The sequence below is a fragment of the Stegodyphus dumicola genome, chromosome 1 (assembly GCF_044657685.1).
Source record: "Stegodyphus dumicola isolate Sdum_Otavi_A_Nest chromosome 1, ASM4465768v1".
Lineage (NCBI taxonomy): Eukaryota > Metazoa > Arthropoda > Arachnida > Araneae > Eresidae > Stegodyphus > Stegodyphus dumicola.
This window is the reverse complement of record NC_140768.1, coordinates 147,752,114-147,773,483: the sequence shown is the minus strand read 5'-3', so window position 1 is coordinate 147,773,483 and position 21,370 is coordinate 147,752,114. Positions and strand designations below refer to the sequence as shown.

General features: G+C 34.6%; 1 pseudogene; it reads left to right on the top strand.

Annotated features, from left to right (window-relative positions):
- Positions 1–8,415, top strand: part of LOC118180430 (splicing factor 3A subunit 2-like) — a 40,667-nt pseudogene extending 32,252 nt beyond the window's left edge.
- The last annotated feature ends 12,955 nt before the right edge of the window (positions 8,416–21,370 follow it).

The following is a 21,370-nucleotide window of genomic DNA, read 5'->3' as shown; positions in this document are numbered from 1 at the left end:
GGTTTCTGTATTCCGAAGTACGGAAATTATTGTAAAGAGTGAAAAATAAAGGGTTTTGTATACCCTTCTTGTGTATCCTGTCTACTTCCCACAGTTATTGAACATAGCTTTAGTAAGCTCCCTGTTCCGAGTCAGGTCCTTGCATGTTCCCAAAGAAAGTAAGACGGAACATTGAACCTGATAAAGTTATGTTTAATAATAATGCATCCTACTCACATTCAGTCATAGATATAATATTTTAAATTGAATTTATTCAGTTCCCATTTGCTCATAGGTCCTTAATTTTTTTTTTCATTAATGGTCCTTAAAAGTACTTAATTTCCTTGTGCAGAAATGTGTACGAACCCTGCATAAGATAATGCGAAATAATAACAAAATTATCACCCTCTTAACTCTGCAGTACCTTAAATTCATTTAAATAAGTGTCATTATGCTGTTATGTTACAAACTCAAAAATCTTGTAATGCTTTGAGCATGCATATCAGTATAACCACTCTCGCAACTTTGAAAATACACCACTGTTTGCTGTTCTGTGGAAGAAAGATCCCAAATTTTAATATATATATATATTTTTTAAAGGCTGAGAGAAGAACAGAGCCAGCTATTGACAACTCATAAAATCCATGTCAATTTATCAAAATTTCACACACATTCTCTCTCTCTCTCTTATACGCAAGGGAAAAAAATGTTTGGATCCAAAATAAGTTGAATCAAAGTGTGGCATGATTTAAGGTTTAAGGCACTTGTATCTCTCGTGCACTTGTTAACATTTTGTTTGTTGCTTCATTAATGGAATATAATAACATTCCAATTACTGTAATCATATTCAACTGAAACAACACGGGAGGATCTTCAGTTGATGTAAGTTTAGTGACTTTTAGTGAAGTACTTGTTTGAAAACGGTTGCAACCAAAAGTCATTGCGCTACTAAAGTTATCTGCATTAAAATTAGGTCAAGTTAGTTAATTTTACTTTTGGTCTCATTTCTTAAATTCCGTAAATATTTTATTTTCATAATATAAAAAAGTATGTAAAATTATCTTTTATGATATTAAATTGTGGATAGTTTTTATATATTTTAAGTTAAGCATTTCAACAGTTTAAAAATCATTGAAGCACTTTCATTCCAAGAAACATTATCTTTCTGTGCACAGTTACTTCTGAACTTGATATGGTAATCTAGAATTCTTTTATATCTTTTAGAAAAATAAGCTATGTCAGTAGTCCTTAACTTCTTTTTTTTGCCTGGTGCATTCCTTTCACCATTGCTAGAGGTTTATTTCTCCCCACTCTCCTTTCCAAAATTTGAAAATTACAATTACTTTTTTTTTAAATTTAGATTATTTTTAAACGTGTTTTATAAATTAAACAAAAAGTACACAAAGTGTTGATAAACACCAAAACTTGAATAAAAGTATTTTTTATACTCATAAACTAAATATTTAATAGATAAATAATAGATAATAGACTGCATCCCCCCCAGTTGACCCCTGAGTTATATAAATGCACATATTATTTGAGGATGTAGTATTTATCCAAGAGCATTAATGTCTTGTGCAGTGACCTTTCACTTTAAAGTAAATGACTTTCAATCAGTTTATTTCAGGTTACTTTATTTTTGAAGCTGAGAACTTGCAAATAAGATATATACAGTCAAAAGTCGTTAATTCGGACACCCATAATCCGGAATAATCTATAATCCGGACCTCAAAGCTACAAACTTTCTGCGCATGCGTCGTGCTGACGACCTAAGACCTTTACGGCTGCGAATATGCGTGTGCGCATGCGCATAATACGCTTACGCATACGCGTTTAATGTATAACGGACGGTATAAGCTAAAATTATCTAATTATCTATTTCAGTTAATGTTGCAGATTGCGCTGTTCCTTAATCTTTGAATTGGATCCGGCTTATTATTTTTTGCAGACTGTTACAGCAATTTTATAAAAGTAAGCTTGAACTTTCGATTATGTCAAATAGAATTTCCGATATATATTTACTAATATGTAAAGGATCTACAAAGCGAAAGTATGTTTCGAAGTCCATTAAACAAAAAGTGGAATTGCTGCAAAAAATGGATAAAGGCATATCCTTTGTTTCTCTAACCATTCCGAAATCTGTTTATCAATTTCACGCTGCTCTGCGGCGGGGGGTGACGCCGCGTCGCGCAATGAATTGGAAGTTGATCTGTCAGAATTATCCTTATCTTCAGGGCAGATGTTTTTATTTTATTTGGCTTATAATTCCTTACTAAATGTAGTATTTCATCTCGATGTACTCCGTCTTTGATATGATTTAAATCAAATTCCTTGTCATTATAATTCGTTTCCGATAGTGAAGAAAGTGACACAGAGGTTATTGAAAACGAAAAAATTTCAATTGACAAATTAGTCGGTATTCTCGACACAGCAATTATAGGACTTGAACAGCGGAACTTTGTAACTGAACAAGAAATTATGTCTGTTTATAGAATTAAAGAGAAAGTATTATCACATAAAACGAAGCAACTTAAACAACTTACATTGAAAGAAATGTTTAATAAAGTAAACAAATAAACATTAAGCTTTTTTTTTTTTTTTTTTTTTTTTTTGTAAATTTTGATAACCCTTTGGATCATAATTGTTCTTTATTTCATAAATTATGGTTTCATATTTTTAATTTTATAATTTCTGGATGCCATCTTACCAAATTTAAACTGATGATCTATAATTCGGAAAAATAGATAATCCGGATTCGCCGAAGTTCCGACGAGTCCGGATTAACAACTTTTGACTGTACAGAAATGATTTGGTTAATAATTATAATATTTAGCAAGCTATTTTAATTTTTGATAATTTATTTTGAGTTTTCATCATATATGACCTAAAAGTTAGGCAGTTAGTGCTTTTAATTTTTTCATCTTGACCAAAGTTTAATTAAAATTCAACATTGAGCTAATTGATTGAATAGTTTGACTTTCTTTGGCAGCATAAACTAGCAGTGGAGACCTTTAAATGCAGCAATAATACAAAGCTCAAAATTACAATCCTATAAGATTGGTGAAACATAGTTTATATATATATATATATATATATATATTTGTTTGTATTAATTTTATTGCTTTCTTATTAAAATTTACTCTATTTTATAGGTTCTTATGAGTGCAAACTTTGTTTAACTTTGCATAACAATGAAGGGAGTTATTTAGCCCACACTCAAGGGAAGAAACATCAGGCAAATTTAGCTCGGAGAGCAGCTAAAGAAGCAAAAGAATCACCCCAACAGCCTGCACCTGCTAAACCCCGTGTTGACATTGTAGGGTTTATATTTATTTTAACTAACATTTATTTTAAGTTTAAACTATCTTTCCTGTGAAGTCTTACTTTCCCCTGGAATTGCCAATGCCAGAGTATGTAAATTTTAGTAGAACGCGCAAGGATTCAAATTGTCAGCGGAAGTAATCTGAGTTAAATAGAAGGGAAACGAGTTCGAAGGTGTGCTTTCTTGCTTCACGAGCGTGGAGGTGGCTAGTTAGAAATTCAAGAGCCGCGCGTTTCGGCCTGTGTGCTTGCCTCGGCAAATAGTCGAATCTTTCATTGTAATATTCAGAAGTTTGCTGAATTATCAGCGGTATCTCAGAACGCGGTTGGGTTAGTTACGTTTAGAGAGCCTCGTAGTTAGTCACTTGTTATTATTTCTTTTTTAGTTTCTTATTTTTATTTTACCGCCGGGTCGGCGTAGTTTGTGAGCGTCAAGAACACGCATCTGTAATTTCTAAAGTTGAATAAAAAGGGATTTAAACCCTTCTCAAGACTTTGGGTACTTTCCAGTTCTTAGCAGTCACCACTTTTGTTGCGTGCAGGTTGGAAGCGAGCAACTTTACATTGGCGCCCGAACACTTGTCGAACTGAAATGGCCGAAAATTGGATGAAAGCCGCTGGACAACAACAAGAAATGGCAAGCCAATTGGAAGGATTTGGGTACCTGGTCCAGACGTTGAGAGCGTCAATCAAGCCAAACGTCAATTTCAACGGAAAAAATTCGGTGGCGATATTTCTAGAAGGCCTTGAAAATCACTTCCAGCTCTACCCTGTGCCTGAAAGACAAAAAGTTGCTATCGCCACATCTGCACTAAAAGGACAGGGCTCGCTATGGTGGAAGAATATAGGCAAATTTTTATTAGGGGAATTCGGAGGCCAGACATATACATTTGAAAATTTCAAAAAATCGTTATTAAAGGCCTTCCCCATAGTGAAAGATCGAGCAAGGCTAGAAGCCGAACTATATAGTTTTTATCAACGGGATATAGAAGAGTTGACGGACTTTATTCTGCGAAAAATTAAGCTGACGGATATGCTGTATGGGAAGAAACCCGACGCGGAGATTATTGAAATAATCTTACCAAGATTGCTACCTGCGGTTCAAGATTACTTTGAAATTAGAAACCCAAGCACATTACAGGAGCTCTTCGAATCGGCGGCCAAGTTTCAAAATCGCAGAATAGCGGAAAAAGTTAGAGGGGCATCGTATTCTCAAAGTATCCGAAGGCAATCTTCAAATGAGCAGACCAGTAATGCAAACCGCTCTTATGGGGGAAAGAGCTATCAAGCTAACTCATCGAACCTCGAAGGTCAAGGCCTAAAAAAGAAATTTGAAAAGAACCGTCCGCGTACCCAGAAGGCAGAAGTTGAAAGGAAAGCTTTAAACGAATAGAGGGGCCTGTGAAAGCGAGGGTCCAGACCCCGGAAGTTTTGAAAAAACCCTCAAAAAGACACTTAATACGGTCGTCGTAAAAAACTCACATTTACCAATTATATAACTCGTGGTTGGCGATGTACCAGTAGAAGCCCTCATCGATACAGGAGCAGAAGGTAATTTTATGAGTGATATTTTTTTAAGAAGAAATTTTATAGGTTACGATTATTTAATAATATAAACACAGAAATCATAGCAGCGCAAGGACAAACTTGTCAGTGTATCGGAAAACTATCTTTAAAGATACAGTTTCAAAACGAAACCCTTAAAGTATTAATTTTTGTAGGAAAAAACTTGCAAATTCCACTTATTTTAGGTATGGTGTTTTTAAAAGCCGCGAAGGCCAAACTGAATTTTCAGGAAAGTTCTATCGTGCTGGAGATAGATCGGAGGGTGGAGGAACCAGTGGAACAACCGCAAGTCGAACTTAGCCATTTGAATGACCATGAAAGCCAAGCCATCCAGCAAGTGGTGACTACTTTTTCAAACTTGTTTTCAGAACGGCCTGGTAGTTGTCAAATAGTTACGCATGAGATACAGTTAACTGCCGACAAACCCTGTAGGACTAAACCTTACCGCTATGATAAACAGAAAGAACAAATCATAGAAGAACATATTCAGGAAATGTTAAAGAACCAAATAATAACGCCCATAAATAGTGAGTACGCGAGTCCAGTCGTACTTATGTAGGAAAAAGAACGAGTTTCCTCCTTCGGATAAAAGGGCTTGGAGGTTTGCTATCGATTACAGAAAACTTAATATTGTTACTAAATTCCCAGTTTACCCTTTGCCGGTTATAGAGAAAATTATTAGAAAGATTAAATCTACAAGATACATGACTACGTTGGACTTAACGTCTGGCTACTATCAAAGAGCTATGAGACCCGAAGACATACATAAAACCGCGTTTATAACAAAATCGGGCAGTTATGCATTTTTACGCATGTCATTTGGGTTGTGTGGGGCCCCGTCAACATTCCAGAGAGCTATGGACATTGTTCTAAAGCCTGTCGTAGGAAAATCGACTTTAGTCTATGTAGATGATATATTTATAACGAGTAGTACGTTGGAACAAATGTTAAAGATCTAGAAGAAGTTTTTAAATTATTAAAAGAGGCCGGTCTTACAATTAACGCCTCAAAATGCAAGTTCGCAACTAAAGAACTTAAATATGTGGGTTATAAAATTTCGCAAAAGGGTATAGAAACTCAAGATTCAAAAATAAAAGCAATCAAGAATTTCCCACCTCCCAACACTGCCAAGAAACTTTCTTCTTTCCTTGGGTTGTGTTCTTATTATGGATCATTCATAAAAGATTTTGCTAATATTGTTGAACCCTTGTTAGTAATTAAAAGAAAGAAAAGTAAATTCACGTGGACTGCGGAAGCAAATACCGCTTTTGAAAGGTTAAAAGAAGCGCTCATCAATGCCCCTGTTTTGAACTTCCCGGAGGGGGACGAAAACCTGGAAATTGCAGCAGATGCGTCGGACTACGCTGTGGGTGCGATTCTTATGCAAAATGGCCATCCTTTGGCATTTTTTAGTAAAACGTTGAATCATACACAAAGTAATTATACAGCTACAGAGAGAGAAACATTAGTCGTATTAATGGCTGTACACAAATTTCGAGTTTATTTCGGCAAAGCGCCAGTAACAGTCTTTTCGGATCATGCGGCTGTTGGTAGACTTTACTCGGGGAAAAACCTAACGCCCAGGTTAATAAGATGGGCTTTAAAACTCCAAGAATATAATCTCATAATCAAATATAAACCGGGTAAGGAAAACAATGTAGCTGACGCACTTTCTCGTATAAAACTGGACGATGAAGGCAATGAACTTAAATGCGCTGTGTTGACTTCAAAAATTTTAGATTCTAGAGATACAATTATTGTTGAATTGAAAGCTGATCCTGAATTTGGAAGTATCTATGCATATTTGAAAGACCCCGAAAGCTTTGAGCACACAGATATCGATGCGATAAGAAATAGAGCAGAAAACTATGAAATAATAGATAATTTATTATTTTATACGAAAACAACAAACGAAAATCTCGAGTACAAACCAGTCATCCCAGCCTCGCTTCGATTAAGCATTTTGAAGGAATTATACGACGCGAAAACAGCGGGTCATTTACGGATCAGAAAGACTTTAAAAAGGGTACGCAAGGCATTATATTTCCGCAGTTATCCAAAAAAGTAACTGCGTATGTCAGGTCCTGCAATCAGTGTCAGTTAATAAATGATATTAATTACAGCCAAGTACTTAAATAGCATTCGCGCTACATTTCCGAATGAAATTTTAGGCATAGAACTTCTTGGTCCTTTCCCCCAGAGTGAGTTAAATAAAAATCGTTTTCTTTTAGTAATTGTAGATCATTTTTCAAAATGGACAGAAATTGTTCCACTTAAACGCGCGTCAGCCAAAACAGTCGCAGATGCATTCTTACACAGATACATTTTAAAATACGGTGCACCGATAAAAGTCATTAGCGATAACGGTAAACAATTCGTTAGCCAAATATTTGAAAATATTTGCACTGGACTTGGCATATGCCATATCAAAATGGTTCCGTATAGACCACAGGCTAACATAGCAGAAAGAGTTAATAAAACATAGTAAAAATAATTAGAAGTTATATTAGCACACATCACAAGCGCTGGGATGGCTACATAAATGTCGGCGTAGTTTGTGAGCGTCAAGAACACGCATCTGTAATTTCTAAAGTTGAATAAAAAGGGATTTAAACCCTTCTCAAGACTTTGGGTACTTTCCAGTTCTTAGCAGTCACCACTTTTGTTGGGTGCAGGTTGGAAGCGCGCAACATTACAACATAAAGAAATTTGCGAAGATTGGACGTCCAGGTTACAGAGTAACCAAACAAAGAGAAAGAGTCAGCAGAGCTTGCTTTTCCAAATAGATTATCCTGAAATTGGTGAAGGTATAGCTCCAAGGCACCGTTTCATGTCTGCTTATGAACAGAAGGTTGAACCTCCAGATCGTCGTTGGCAATATTTGTTGTTTGCTGCTGAGCCATATGAAACAATTGCGTTTAAATTTCCAAGTCGTGAAGTTGATAAAAGTGAAGGGAAGTTTTGGGTTATGTGGAATAAAGAAACTAAACAATTTTTCCTTCAGTTTAGTTTTAAAGTAGAGCCAAACGTTATCAAGCTTCCTCCTCCACCACTACCACCACCACCACCACCACCTAGTGCTCCATCAGGGCCAGTGCCAGCACAGCGTCCAAGTGCCCCTCCTCAACATATGCCTCCTCCACCTCCTGCGCCAATGATGCATCCTCCTCCCAGACCAATGGAAATGCCCCCACCACCACCTCCACTAAGTGGTATACCTCCTAATTTTCCTTCCATGCCTCCACCACCAATAAATCAGTTTCAGCATATGCAAACAAGACCTCCTCCACCAATGAATATGAATTTTGTCCCGCCACCTCGACCTTCTATGATGCGTTCACGAGATCCTCCACCACCGCTACAAGTGGCCCTGCTCCACCACCTCCTCCAGCTCCATTGCCTAAATTCACAGCTCCTCCTCCTCCAGCGCTGCCAGCAACTCAACCAAATCCACCTCCCTCAGTCTCAGGAAATCCCCCAATGCCACCACGTGTGGAATCTTCTCCAGTCTCTCCCCCTTCACCTCCATTATCAGATAGGGAAAATTAATGTCACTTATGTTGTAAATAGATTGTGATACTTTAATAAATAAAATGAATTTATTTTTTCCCTTCTTGTCTGTAATATTTGCCCTGAACTTCTAATTTGTTTTATCTTTGTATTCAAATAGTAGAGCATTATAAATGAGTAACGATATTTTATAGTTCAAACAAATAATTTTGTTTATAATCTGCTAAAGATTGAAGGAAGTAAAATATTAAAAAAAACAAGAAATAAAAAAAAATATTCTGTTTTTATGGGGCAATGGATATCAAATATGTATGCATTTGATATCAGTTTCTAATTAAAGCAAAACCAGGGTGCTTTGTTAATATGTAAGATACTACTATTAATAAAAGTCTCAATAAGACCAAAAACAAAATTAGTTGCTGTAACTTAAAAAATATTTTACTGCTACAGGAATCAAAGGTGATTTTATCATTACTGAACATATGTGGATATAATATATAATTACATTTTCTCATATTTATTAGGCACATCTATATGTTATCTTTTTGATAAAATATGGCATTAATTATCTAGAGATGTCAGCTATAATTACTGATTCCTAATCCCTTTTATAGAATTAGATGTGACAAAAATTGTTGCAGGAAGTTTGTATCATATGTCTGCTGTATATGAGTGAGAATGAAAGATCAACATCTTCAATTGTACTGATGTTCATGATCAATATACCATCATTTCTGACAGATGCACTGATGTCACAATTAGGTACCATATTGACTCAAATGTTCTCAAATCATACTATATAAACTATGTTTACATGCTTCAGAGTTTTCAGAAAACCACGTTGTATTCTGTATGCAGTTATGTTCTTACAGTCGCAATGACTACGTATGGCAAATGAAAACTGCCATTTATTTTCTTGCGATGAAAGTAAAATTAATTCTAAATTGTGAAGGCAGTGTCACTGTTTTCCTTAAAATGCAATGACATTTCTGTTGCGGATGAAAACTTTCTTATCATGTTTGGTGGAATAAAATTTTCCAATTGTATACACTAATTGTGCAAATTCGTTCTTTTGTGAAGTTTTCCATAATTAAAAGACTATATGGAAGGACTAAAGCAGCTGCTGTAGTTAAGAGCATGATCAAATCTACAAAAAAGTAAATTGTGTGACTATTGCCAAATGCCCCATTCACGTTAGTCATAGATGGTAATTACTGTAGCAGATAAGACCATAAAGGCTCGTTTCCACTACTGCGTACGAACGCGTTGCGTCAATTGAAGACACGCCTACGGCATCCGTACAAGCGTTTCCACTGCTGCGTATCCGTAAAATATTTTCATTTTCCACCGCTAGGTGTCACTGTAATATTTTCGCGCCAAACAAGCAGTTCGCGAGTTAAGACGCTGAACATCTGAATTTTTCCCGCTTAAGCGAGTATTGTTTGTTTTGGATTTGATATGGATCCTGACGTAAAACGCAGAAAAGTTTTGTTTACTAAATTCCATGTTATTGGAAATTTTTATTTCAGCTTATGAACTGCGAAAGTAAAGTACGCTAGCAATTTTTACATAAGTAAGGTTATAATGCATATTATGAACATCACTAATTCCATAGAAGCTTAAGTAAATTCAAAAAAAAATGTGTTTCTAGAATCTAAATCAGATTTAAAAATTTCTAAATCAGATATTTTGTTTTCCTCTTCCGAATGTGTTTTACGAGAAAATTCTAAGGACAAATCTTTAGGTATCGATTTTAACAACACTGGATACAATAGACAACTGTAACTATTAGGATTAATTCCGTTATTTTCTAATCCTCGAATATGTGTTTCGCATTCTGAGTAAAGTCTACGCAACGCTACAATGTCATATGATTTTCGTACTGGACTTAAGTTTAAAAGTCTTGCCATATGCGCGTCGATAATAATATCTTTTCAACCAAAGCGTTCTTTTAATATGTTCAAGGCAATTTCATAGTTTTGAGCTTAATGCTAAACCACGTAGAGCTACCTCAGCTTCGTCTGTTAAGTACGATTTTAAATAACTAAACTTCTCTACATTACTAAGATTCACATTTTTATGATAGCTACCTCAAACTGAGAATAAAATTCGTTAAACCTTAATATATTGCCATCGTATTGAGGTATCTGCAAGCGAGGAAGTTTTACTGTATTCTGCTGCTCACTTCTGGTTTCTACAACATTCGCTCTTTCAGTTTCGCGAGCAACTTCGCTTGCTTTCATTTTCAGGATTCTATTCGCGCGAATTTTCCAGGTATTAATATTATCTTTATAGTCTTGCTGTTTTTCAATTTCCTTTTCTATTTCTTCCGTTTTGCACAGTTTTAGAATTTCCTCGTTAAGATACTTTAAATTAGCTTCTTTATCTAAAAGTTTCGCTAAAAGTTCATCAATTAAATCAACTGATCTTTCCTGTTTGTTTATTTCAATTTCTAACAGTTTCATAGTGTCAGTTGCCGCGCGTCTGACAGGTGCTCTAATCTTTTTTAAAGCTTCAATATCCATCATAACAATCTAAATTATTAAATTCGCTAAATATGTTTTTCAGTATTCAATTCGCAATTTACTTTATCTAAAGGTCTCTTCCGGATTATCGGCACCTAAAAGATATGTACATACGCATATACATTCTTTGTCGCTAAAACTCAATTCAATTCAATATATAAAGAAATCTCACTTACCTGTCAGACGCATTCACCACTTTTATCATTTTCTCTATATTTTATTGACGACACAATTAAATACATTTACAACAAAGAGAGGCACAGATAAACTTTGGTTAATGTTTCGCGTTGGTGTTACTTCTTTCGCAATCATCAAGGTTCTGAACTAGTCCGAAGAATTCAAGCGCACACAGCGCCATCTGGTGCAATACAGTTTCTACACCGCACAAGTGATTTGGCGTCATCGGCATCCAGGAACAAAGTATCTCTGGACTTAAAAAAAAAAAAAAAAAAAAAAAAAAAAAACTAATGATAAATCGTTTAAGTTTAAAAAAAGTTGATACTATAAAATATCTGTCGTTTTACAAATTAACTGATGATAAATCTTTAGTATTTAGAAAATTATATTTCATATAACGCATAGATTAATAGTAAAGGAATGCATAATATAATATTATTGCTATATTCGTTAAACCGTAATAAAAAATAACAGACTATACTACGCCAATAGTTCTGTTTAAATTTTTACAACTTGTCAAATTATTAAGCTATTTAGTCCTGCAAACAAGCAGCTTTCGCGTGCCGTCTTTACTGACAATTCGTCATTTATCAGCACTTTAATGTGAACAAACTGTTGGCTTCCAGTTAGAAATGGATGAAATTTAGTTTTAAGGACGGCAATCATTGATATTTAACAGAAGAGAAACATTTGCTCCCCGTGAATTCTTGCCTTCCGGATGACGTGGTTCGGTTTTTAAAGGAAACGGGTGAAGCAAACCATGGAGGTAGGAAGTAAGATGGAGTTGCCCTAAACAAGTTTCTCCGTACCCTGCTCTGAAGCATCGGCGATCCCTACGTGGTGACCAAAACATTGAGTCATTTATCATTGAGTTCTATGGGATTTGACGCGTTCGGGTGTAAATATTTTGTAATTACGTCGCAAATATACATATAAATGTATATATTTTCTTTTTCTACAACACTTCAGAGTCCTAAGTATGTGAAAACAACATATTTTTAAACAACATTTCATTCTGAACGGAATTAAATGCTGTACTTTTCACAGGACCGTTTTCTCACAATGGTTTAATTTGAATGAAATATTTTCACAAGTTTCCGTTAATTACATTAGAAAAAAAAATTAAGGTAATTCGATTTTATTCGATTAAGGTACAAAAATTAAGATCAAAGTTTATTGTATTATTAATATTAAAATTATGTATTATTTCTTTTCTATTTATACAGCTTCTTCCTAAAATACTTTCTTAAATATGACATAATTTTTTGGCTTCTTTTAAATCGAAAAATGTAAGTCAATTTATAATTAATGCTCTATTCGGTTCATTTTAAATTAGAGAATTATTAGGAATTAGCGAAATACTTTAAATAAGTATTTCGCTAATTCCTAATAATTAAATAGGTATTAAATAATATTTGACTTTCTCTGAACATTTCTGAAAGAAAATAAAATAAGGTTTTTTTTTTTTTTTTTTTTTTTTAAGTATTATTTAAAACTTGTAACTGAGTTATTATAAAATGTAAAGGGAATACTTCTTTTAATTATACTTATCAGATTTTTTTTTTCATTTCAACAATACATATTCCAAAACTCTTTATTTCGTTCTTAAGTGCGCATCTCATAGCATTTGCTTTACAATACCTTTTAACAGATTGCTTTCCAATACGAACAATTCTTGCTTTTTATAACGTATTTGTCAACAGGATTTCAATTTATGTTTACAATTCAGTATTAAGGTTATTATATATTTAGATAACATTTATAATCATTATAAATTAGATACATTTAATCATTAGATTTCTTCACAGTACTTTCACAGTTGTTTATAAGTGAATAAATTCTTCATTTCAAATACATTTATAAATAATTTAATGAATATTTAAGTAATTTGTCAAAGGCAGATACATGCTTTTTGCAAGCACATGCATAAATACCCATACATATTTCCTATTTATCATTTCCGGCATGTGCAAATCTTTCGTGTAAAGTAATTTACACTAATTTAGCATACACCCGAAAGTTTTACATAAAAAATATATATGAATATAATTTGAATGAAAATTATAAGCATCATTTTTAATACTCACTCAAAGGTCAGTTTTTCTTCAAAATTCCTCCACGATGGCATCTCTCTCTTTAGGCAGATAGCCCTTGCATACGTTACTCTATTTAATAAAAACTTAATCTGACCTATGTGCCTAATTACAAATATTTTAACATACATAATTTTATATTTACATTTAGCCATCAAGTTTCAAACTTTTCAAATCTTCTAGAAAATAAATTTTGCAGATCTCTTTTAGCAATTTTCTTAAAATCTATATTTTTGTAGTGCAACAGCTTAGAATTTTACAAAACAAATTCATAATCAAAATCGCTGTTGTTAGTTATCGAAAAATAACCAAGATGTGATTTTTGCGTAAATGTCAGTAAACTATACAAATTGCTATTATCCATTACACTATGAATGTTTCTTTCATGCGACAGAGTCCCTTTTTCGATTTCTATGGAACTGTCGTGTGTCGAAATACTATCAGAATCTTGTCAAGCGAGCTTCTGAATGTAAACAAAGAACACCCCGTCTGGTGACCCAAGCTTCAAAGCAGTGCTTCACTTCTAGCGCGGAATGGCCCCTCCTCCCTTTCCTACCTCCATGAAGCAAACGCGGGGGAGAACATACCATTTTCCCGCAGGGAAGTTGAAAAAAACCTGCTGTCGAAATGACCTTCCTCAACTGCAGCCAGTTTGTTGTGTCTAGCGGTGTGGGTTCAGTGAAGTGCATGACGCAACCAAAACAGACTAGTTCACGGCACAAACATTTATTTCTAACTAACTCATAAGACAGCAGCGATGCGCTATTTACGCAGTTACATTACATTCTACTCTACTCTCGTTCACAGAGGTTCTCGGGTATAAGAGTACTGACACTCTCGAAATCAGATGCTACATCCCTCCCCACTTATTTAGAGATTTAATCTCTGAGGAGTTTTGCAGATGCGCGAAGATCGTCTAAGTCCTGGCTGAGGTTGCTGGAAATCTTTATCGGGATCCACTGGAATGACTGGCTCAGTTTTCCTTGGAACTGACGATGTTTCAAGTCCGGCTGAAGTTTGCACAACTTCACTTCTTTGTTCAATGTCCTTGTCCGGAGCCTGTGGCTTCACGTTTCCATCTGAAGTAGCAGTCATACGAGGTTCATAGATTATCGGTGCAGACGGAACCTCGCTCCCTACCGATCTGATCTGATCGACGTGCCGGCGCAGTAAAGTTCCTTGAACGTCAATGGTATAATGTAGCGCTCCATCCTTATTTGTCACTCTCCCAATTTTCCATCGAGAATTTGCCGATCTGTAATCCCGAATGGCAACCTTTTCTCCGATCTCAAAATTTCTGTCTTTGAAATCATAAGTATTCCTTCCGATGCGTTCTTCCACTCTTCGTTTAAGATTCGGAAGAACTAAATCAATTCGAGTTCTAATTTCTCTTTTTAAGAATAACATTGCTGGACTTAACAAGGTTGTCATGTTCGGTGCCTTTCTATAATTCATGAGGAATATGGCGAGTTTTTGCTTAATATTTCCTGGATAACCTTGCATTGCACGTAATGCTTGTTTAACGGTGTAAACGTACCGCTCTGCTTGCCCATTACTTGCCGGTTTAAATGGAGAACATGTTTTGTGTTTAATTCCGTTATTCCTTATAAAAGTTTCAAATTTCCCCGATGTAAACTGAGGACCATTATCACTCACTACTACTAAAGGCAGTCCGTATCTTGCAAAACAGTCTCTCAAACATTCAATTGTCTGAAAGGAATTTGCTGACTTTAAGGTATACACTTCTAACCATTTAGAATGTGCGTCAACGATAATGAAGAACATTCGTTCAAAAATAGCGCCTGCAAAATCTACGTGAATGCGTTCCCAAGGCGCACTTGGATATTCCCAGTGATAGACCCTTGCCCTCACTGGATCTGATTTGAACTTAATACAATCGACACAGTTCCTACAAACTTCTTCAATATCATGATCAATTCCCTTCCAAAAGACGTAGGATCTGGCGATAGCCTTCATTTTAACGATTCCTAAATGTGCTTGGTGTAACTCTTCAAGAATTTTAACTCGGAGTTTTTTCGGAAGAACTACCCTTTGACCACTCATTATACAGTCGTCTTATAAGGTGTACTCGGCTTCCCTACCTTTCAAACTTTCTCCAGATTTTAATTTGATATAAAGACTAATTCTTCATCAGCTGGCGTTTCCCGAGCTATTTCCCTAGCTGTTACCGGAAGAGTTTCAATTTGGGAGAGTTGGAATATTTCAACATCATCCTTAATGCTTAAATCTTCGGACTTAAGAGGTAGGCGCGACAGGCAGTCAGCATTACCGTGTTCCTTGGTATTTCGATGCACAATATCAAATTGATATGCTTGCAATATCAGTGCATAATGTAAGAGTCGGGTGGCTGTGAGGATACGAAGTCCTCTTTTCGATTTGAAAATAACCACTAAAGGTTTATGATCTGTCACCAGAGAAAAGCGTCTTCCCTTTATATATAGATAAAACTTTTTGACAGCCCAAACAATTGGCAGTGCTTCTTTATCGATTTGGGCGTATTTCTGCTCCGTGTTAGTCAGTGTCCTCGATGCGAATGCTATAGGCCTTTCTGTTCCATCAGACAAAACATGCGAGAGCACTGCCCCAAGACCTACCGGAGATGCATCAGTAGCTAGCATTAACGGTAATGTGGGATCGTAATGCATTAAAACTCTGTCTGAACAAATTTCCTTTTTTATTTTTTAAAAAGCGATTTGGCAGTTTTTTGACCAACTCCATTTAACATCTTTTTTTGTTAAATTACTTAAGGGATGTGCCAAAGTTGCCAGATTAGGGCAAAATTTGGCATAAAAATTCACTAATCCCAAAAAGCTTTTGATGTCTTGAACGCCTTTCGGCGTAGAGGCATTAGCAATTGGCGAAATCTTTTCATCCGTTTTATGCAATCCAGTGGCATCAATTTTATGCCCTAAAAATTTAATCTCGTTTTGAAAAAAATTTACTTTTAGTTAAGTTTAATTTTAGGTCGTGCTCCTTGCATTTTTTGAAAAATATTTCCAGTGCTTTTAAATGAGACTGATCATCCGGTCCTGTCACTCGAGCATCATCCATAAAAATTTTAATTCCTTCAATCCCCTGAAATAATCCCTCAACATAGCGCTGCAAAATAGCTGGGACAGCATTTAATCCATACATTAAGCGCTTACAAATATACAACCCCTTATGCATGTTTATTGTTAATAACCGTTGGCTCTCCGGATGCACCTTCATTTGTAGATAAGCATGACTGAAATCAAGTTTCGAAAAAGTTTTACCTCCATTAAGGCATGAAAATATTTCTTCGAGTTTTGGTAATGTATGCTGTGGCACTTCCAAATTAGGATTCAGATTCAGAGTGACAGAATAATCAGCACAAAGCCTAATGAAACCATCAGATTTAACAATTGGCACAACTGGTGTTGCCCATTCTGAAGTCTCAACCCTCTCTATGATACCTTCTTTCTCAAGCATCAATTTCTGATTCAACTCTATTTTTTAATGCGAAAGGTACCGGTCGTGACCTACAAAATATTGGTTGAGTATTAGATTTCAAATTTAGTTTTACTTCGTTATTGCTAATTTCACCTAATTTACCGTAAAAAATTTCCTTATACTCCTCAAGCAATTTTTTTAAATTCAATTCACTGGAAGTTTTCAATGTTTTGATGGCATTCCAATCGAGATTGATTTTATACAGCCATTCTCGGCCGAATATTGTGTCCAAATTTTCTTTCACAATGTATAGATTTAAAACTAATTTTTGACCTTGGTATTCAACTTTAACAGGAACATATCCTAAAGGTACCACCTTATCACCCCTGTAAGTTTTAAAAACTAAATTTGTAGGCTGAGTCTTTTTACTGGAAATTTTTCTAAATTCATTTATAGACATTACCGAAACTGTTCCCCCAGTATCAAGTTCCATGCTAACTGGTTTGATTTCAATTTTAACTTGAACCATTATTGGCGGTCTTTTTGGCTCTTCCTCTCTTAACATGTGCGTTCTGGAGTTAAATCCATAGATGGGGACCTCATTTTTCGAAACATAATCATTATTTGCCTCAACTTTCTTTTGTTTAACCTGTCGGTTTTTCCTAGACCAATAACATGCCTTTTCGATAAGTCCAATTTTTTTACAAAAGCGGCATTCACTTGTTGCAAATCTACAGTTGTTTTTATTGTGATTATCTCCTAAGCAACGCGAACAAGTTTCATTTTTACCATTATTGTTCTTAGCAACAAAGTTTTGTTTCCGCGGTTTGGACTCATTTTTCTTGGTTTTAAGTACCTTCAGTTCTACGGAATTTCCTATAATCTCATTTGCACCCTTAACCGCCTTTTCCATCGCCAAGGCTATCTTTAATGTTTTCTCTAAATCGATATCATTTTCCTGAAATAATCGATCTAAAATATTACAATCTCGTAGACCGCTAACGAAAACATCCCTTAACATGGTATTTAGCATATCCTCTTTATATTCACAAGGAATCGCTAACGAGCGTAATTCAGTGACATAACTACTAATTGATTCCCCCTCATGCTGTTTTCTGTTAATAAACATGTGCCGACTAGGTATTATTAAAGCTTTAGGATTTAAATGATCCTTAAGAACCTTTTATAGTTCGGTAAAATTTTTATCTGAAGGATTATCCGGAGAGAGTAAATTTTTCAACAAATTATACAATTTCGCATTCAAGCTTGAGATCAGAACTTTCCCACGTTTTGCCTCTGGAACATTTTGAATGTCCAAAAAAGCCTCAAATCGTTCTATGAACGAATCAAAATTTTCTACCGTTTCATCGAACTTATAGAAAGAAACAGAAATTTTGTCTTGTTTATGTTCCGATTTCTCTTGCAATGCGACCATTAAAGCTTCATTCTGCTTTATTAATTCTTCAATTAACTTCAGCATCCTTTCAAAATAAAAATCAAATAACTTTCTTACCTTTTGCAGTTTTCGGGGAATCCCCTAAATCCAAGTTTCGGTTTTGCTACTACTTTTTTACGCATGTAACCCAATGGGCCGAATCGGGAACGATTTGCTTCTCACACATCCTTGTCGCCAACTTCTTGTGTCTAGCGGTGTGGGTTCAGTGAAGTGCATGACGCAACCAAAACAGACTAGTTCACGGCACAAACATTTATTTCTAACTCATAAGACAGCAGCGATGCGCTATTTACGCAGTTACATTACATTCTACTCTACTCTCGTTCACAGAGGTTCTCTGGTATAAGAGTACTGATACTCTCGAAATCAGATGCTACACAGCTCAACGTCTTACCCTTAAAACATCCTTCAAGAGAGCCCGCTATAACCCCGCCCGTTAAATTAGAATTTGGCAGGTTTCCCCAACTCCAATCGGCGATATTATTTGGCGAGATTTCAGAGTTCCTTTTTTCCGTTCCTTATTTTCCGAGTGACATTCTTTCCGTTTCCCTTTTTTCCGGGTGACATTTTTTCCGCACACCACAATACATAGTACAATACATATTCTTTGTCATCGGATCATTCTTATTTCTGGAACTGTGCTTGAAGAGTGGCGTCTTTTTGATCCGTAAGTATGCTATAATTCTCCCATAAATTTTTAATATTTTTAATACGTTTTTCCAAATTTACACATTTTGCCTGATTAATTTGAAGTTGTTTGTTTTAGATGTGCGCAATAGCAATATTGGCAAATTTCAGGTTTTTCGTAATATAACCAAGTTTTTTTATTTCTCTGGTAAGTGTTTGCTTTATATCTTACATTTATTATAAAATATGAAAAGTAATTTTTGCATGTGTATATTTTTTCATGCCAATTTTCTGTTTTATGTGCTGGTAGATTCCTGGCCGATTACCGTGTTTTTAGATAAATGCGCCATTTTCATTTAGCTCGTGTAGAGATTACTGTTTCCATTTTTTTAAGTAACCACGAAATTTCTTACACATGTAAAAGCTTTACTAGTAAACTTTTGATTGGGGATATTTCAAGTAAATGTGACATTATTACTGAATTTGTGTAGAAGTTGCTCTTCGTTATGCCTTTTTGAGCCAATATGTTAATTAGTTGTATTATTTTAATACCTTGTTTTGCAGATTAATGCAGTTTATTTGACAGATGTGTAATGCTGTTTATTGAAAAATGCATTACCATCATTGATGGTAAGATCTTGGCTTAGCAAATTGGTAAAATATGATAGTATTTGTTTATAAAGTACAATTTTAAGTTTTAATATTTTGGCAACAATGATATTAAATTGTAAAGAGAATGAGTTAAAAATGTGGTCACCGCTTTCTCAGATGGCCCAGACTTTCCTTTTACTATCGATTATGAAATGGCCGTAGTTTATCGATTGCGAAGGTTTTAATGTTTTGGATTCATGTATGAACTTTGTCAGAAGGAAAATGAATAACGCGAAACCTTCCAATTTAAAGGAATACTTTGCAGACACGAAGTAGAAACTGTTAAAAAAATTTGCTTACTACTATAGAAAATCATAATCATTCGATGATAAGAGTATGTTATGAAGTATGTTATGTATGATACGAGTTATGAAAGTAAATGTAAAGATAATGTATGTATGTATGTGAAGTAAATAAAATCCTCTAGAACGCAAGTGCTTTATTTGGTTATCTAGTTGAAAGTTTGGCCATTTTGTTGTATTTGTTCTTAAGTACTTACCAACATAAATTTCTATTAATTTTATTGCCTAAGATCTAGTTGATGTTTCGAGATCTGATCCAAGTTAAAAAAAATTTTTGTAGACGTTCATATTCATTAGTTTTGTTGCATAACGTGTAATAGAGTTCTGTTTGATTTTTATTTGGTTTCACTGTCAGCTACTGCATGCTTTTTTTTTTTTTTTTTTTAAATAGCAGATGCTTTACAAAACCTTCCATACTATATTAAACATTAAACTGGATATACTGTGTTAGATTTGAAAATTTTTACTGTTTCTTCAGAAACTCAACAATTGCCTCAATGACTACTGTAGTTTTCATCTTGTCTTATTGTATAATTGCAATCTGTTGATATGAAATATAATAATTTAACAGTCAGTGTGTAAAGAAAATTCATTCTTTAGTTTTATCATGAACAGTGGTTTTCAAAATAATCTTATAATTAAACACAACCAATTCAAAAAAATATTCTGTTTTAAGTTAATAGTTCGCCATAAAATTACATGCATTGAAATATCAGGAAGTTATAATAATGAAGATATTGACACTTTCGGAAAACAGGAAAGTTTTCTGAAGTGTATTTATTTCTTTAGTGATGTATAAGTCAATGCTACTTAACTTGCATAATATTACATTACTGTGTATTTTGACTGGCACCAGTAAACTAGCAGATAAGATAGCTGAACACTGGATGTTTGATCCAGATACAAATACTGGTGAATGGGATAGCTGCATGGGAATTTTCCTGTTTCTCCTCATGTATTATGTGAATACAAGTCAATTTCTCATAGAAGAAACCTTCTCAAAGGCTTCCCTTTACCTAAGGTACATAGCTCTTACTGTACGTTACCTTGCTTTGTGTAACTTAGCATAGCCATCAACATCTTAATAATTTTAATACAAAATGACAAAAAAAAATTTTTTTGCTACCATATTATCACAACAAATTTCGCAGGATGCACCAAACTGTGTCAACCATGTGTATGTGCATATAACAATTCTTCAGTTTTTAATAAACAGCATCACCATTTTTGTACGTTTTTTTTTTTTTTTTTTTTTTTTTTTTGTGTGTGTGTGTGTGTGTGTGTATTTGTCCGAGTTACAATGATTTTTATAACTCATTTTTATTTTTATAACAAATCATTTATAAACAAATCGTACTTTTTTAAATGTGAAATTAATTTTAAAATATGCACTTGTGGAATTTGTCTGCAATGGATGAAATAGTAGTATGAATAAAATTTTGAAAAAATAAAGCTGTATCAAATTATAAAGTTACAGAAGAATGGAATTTGCTATGTTAGTTGAATTTAAATTACCCAGAATCTTTCTTCCTTCGCTGTTGCTATACCACCAAAAGAAAACCAATTATGAACACCATCCTGCAAACAAAAACTTGCTTGTAACAAGGTTTATTCATTGATTGGTACAGACTTTAATGGCATATTTGTTACCAAATAATTCTAAAGCAAACCAGTATGAAGGGCAGTGTTACAGGTAAACTTGTTTTCAAATTAGCAACTCTGTAAAAGGGA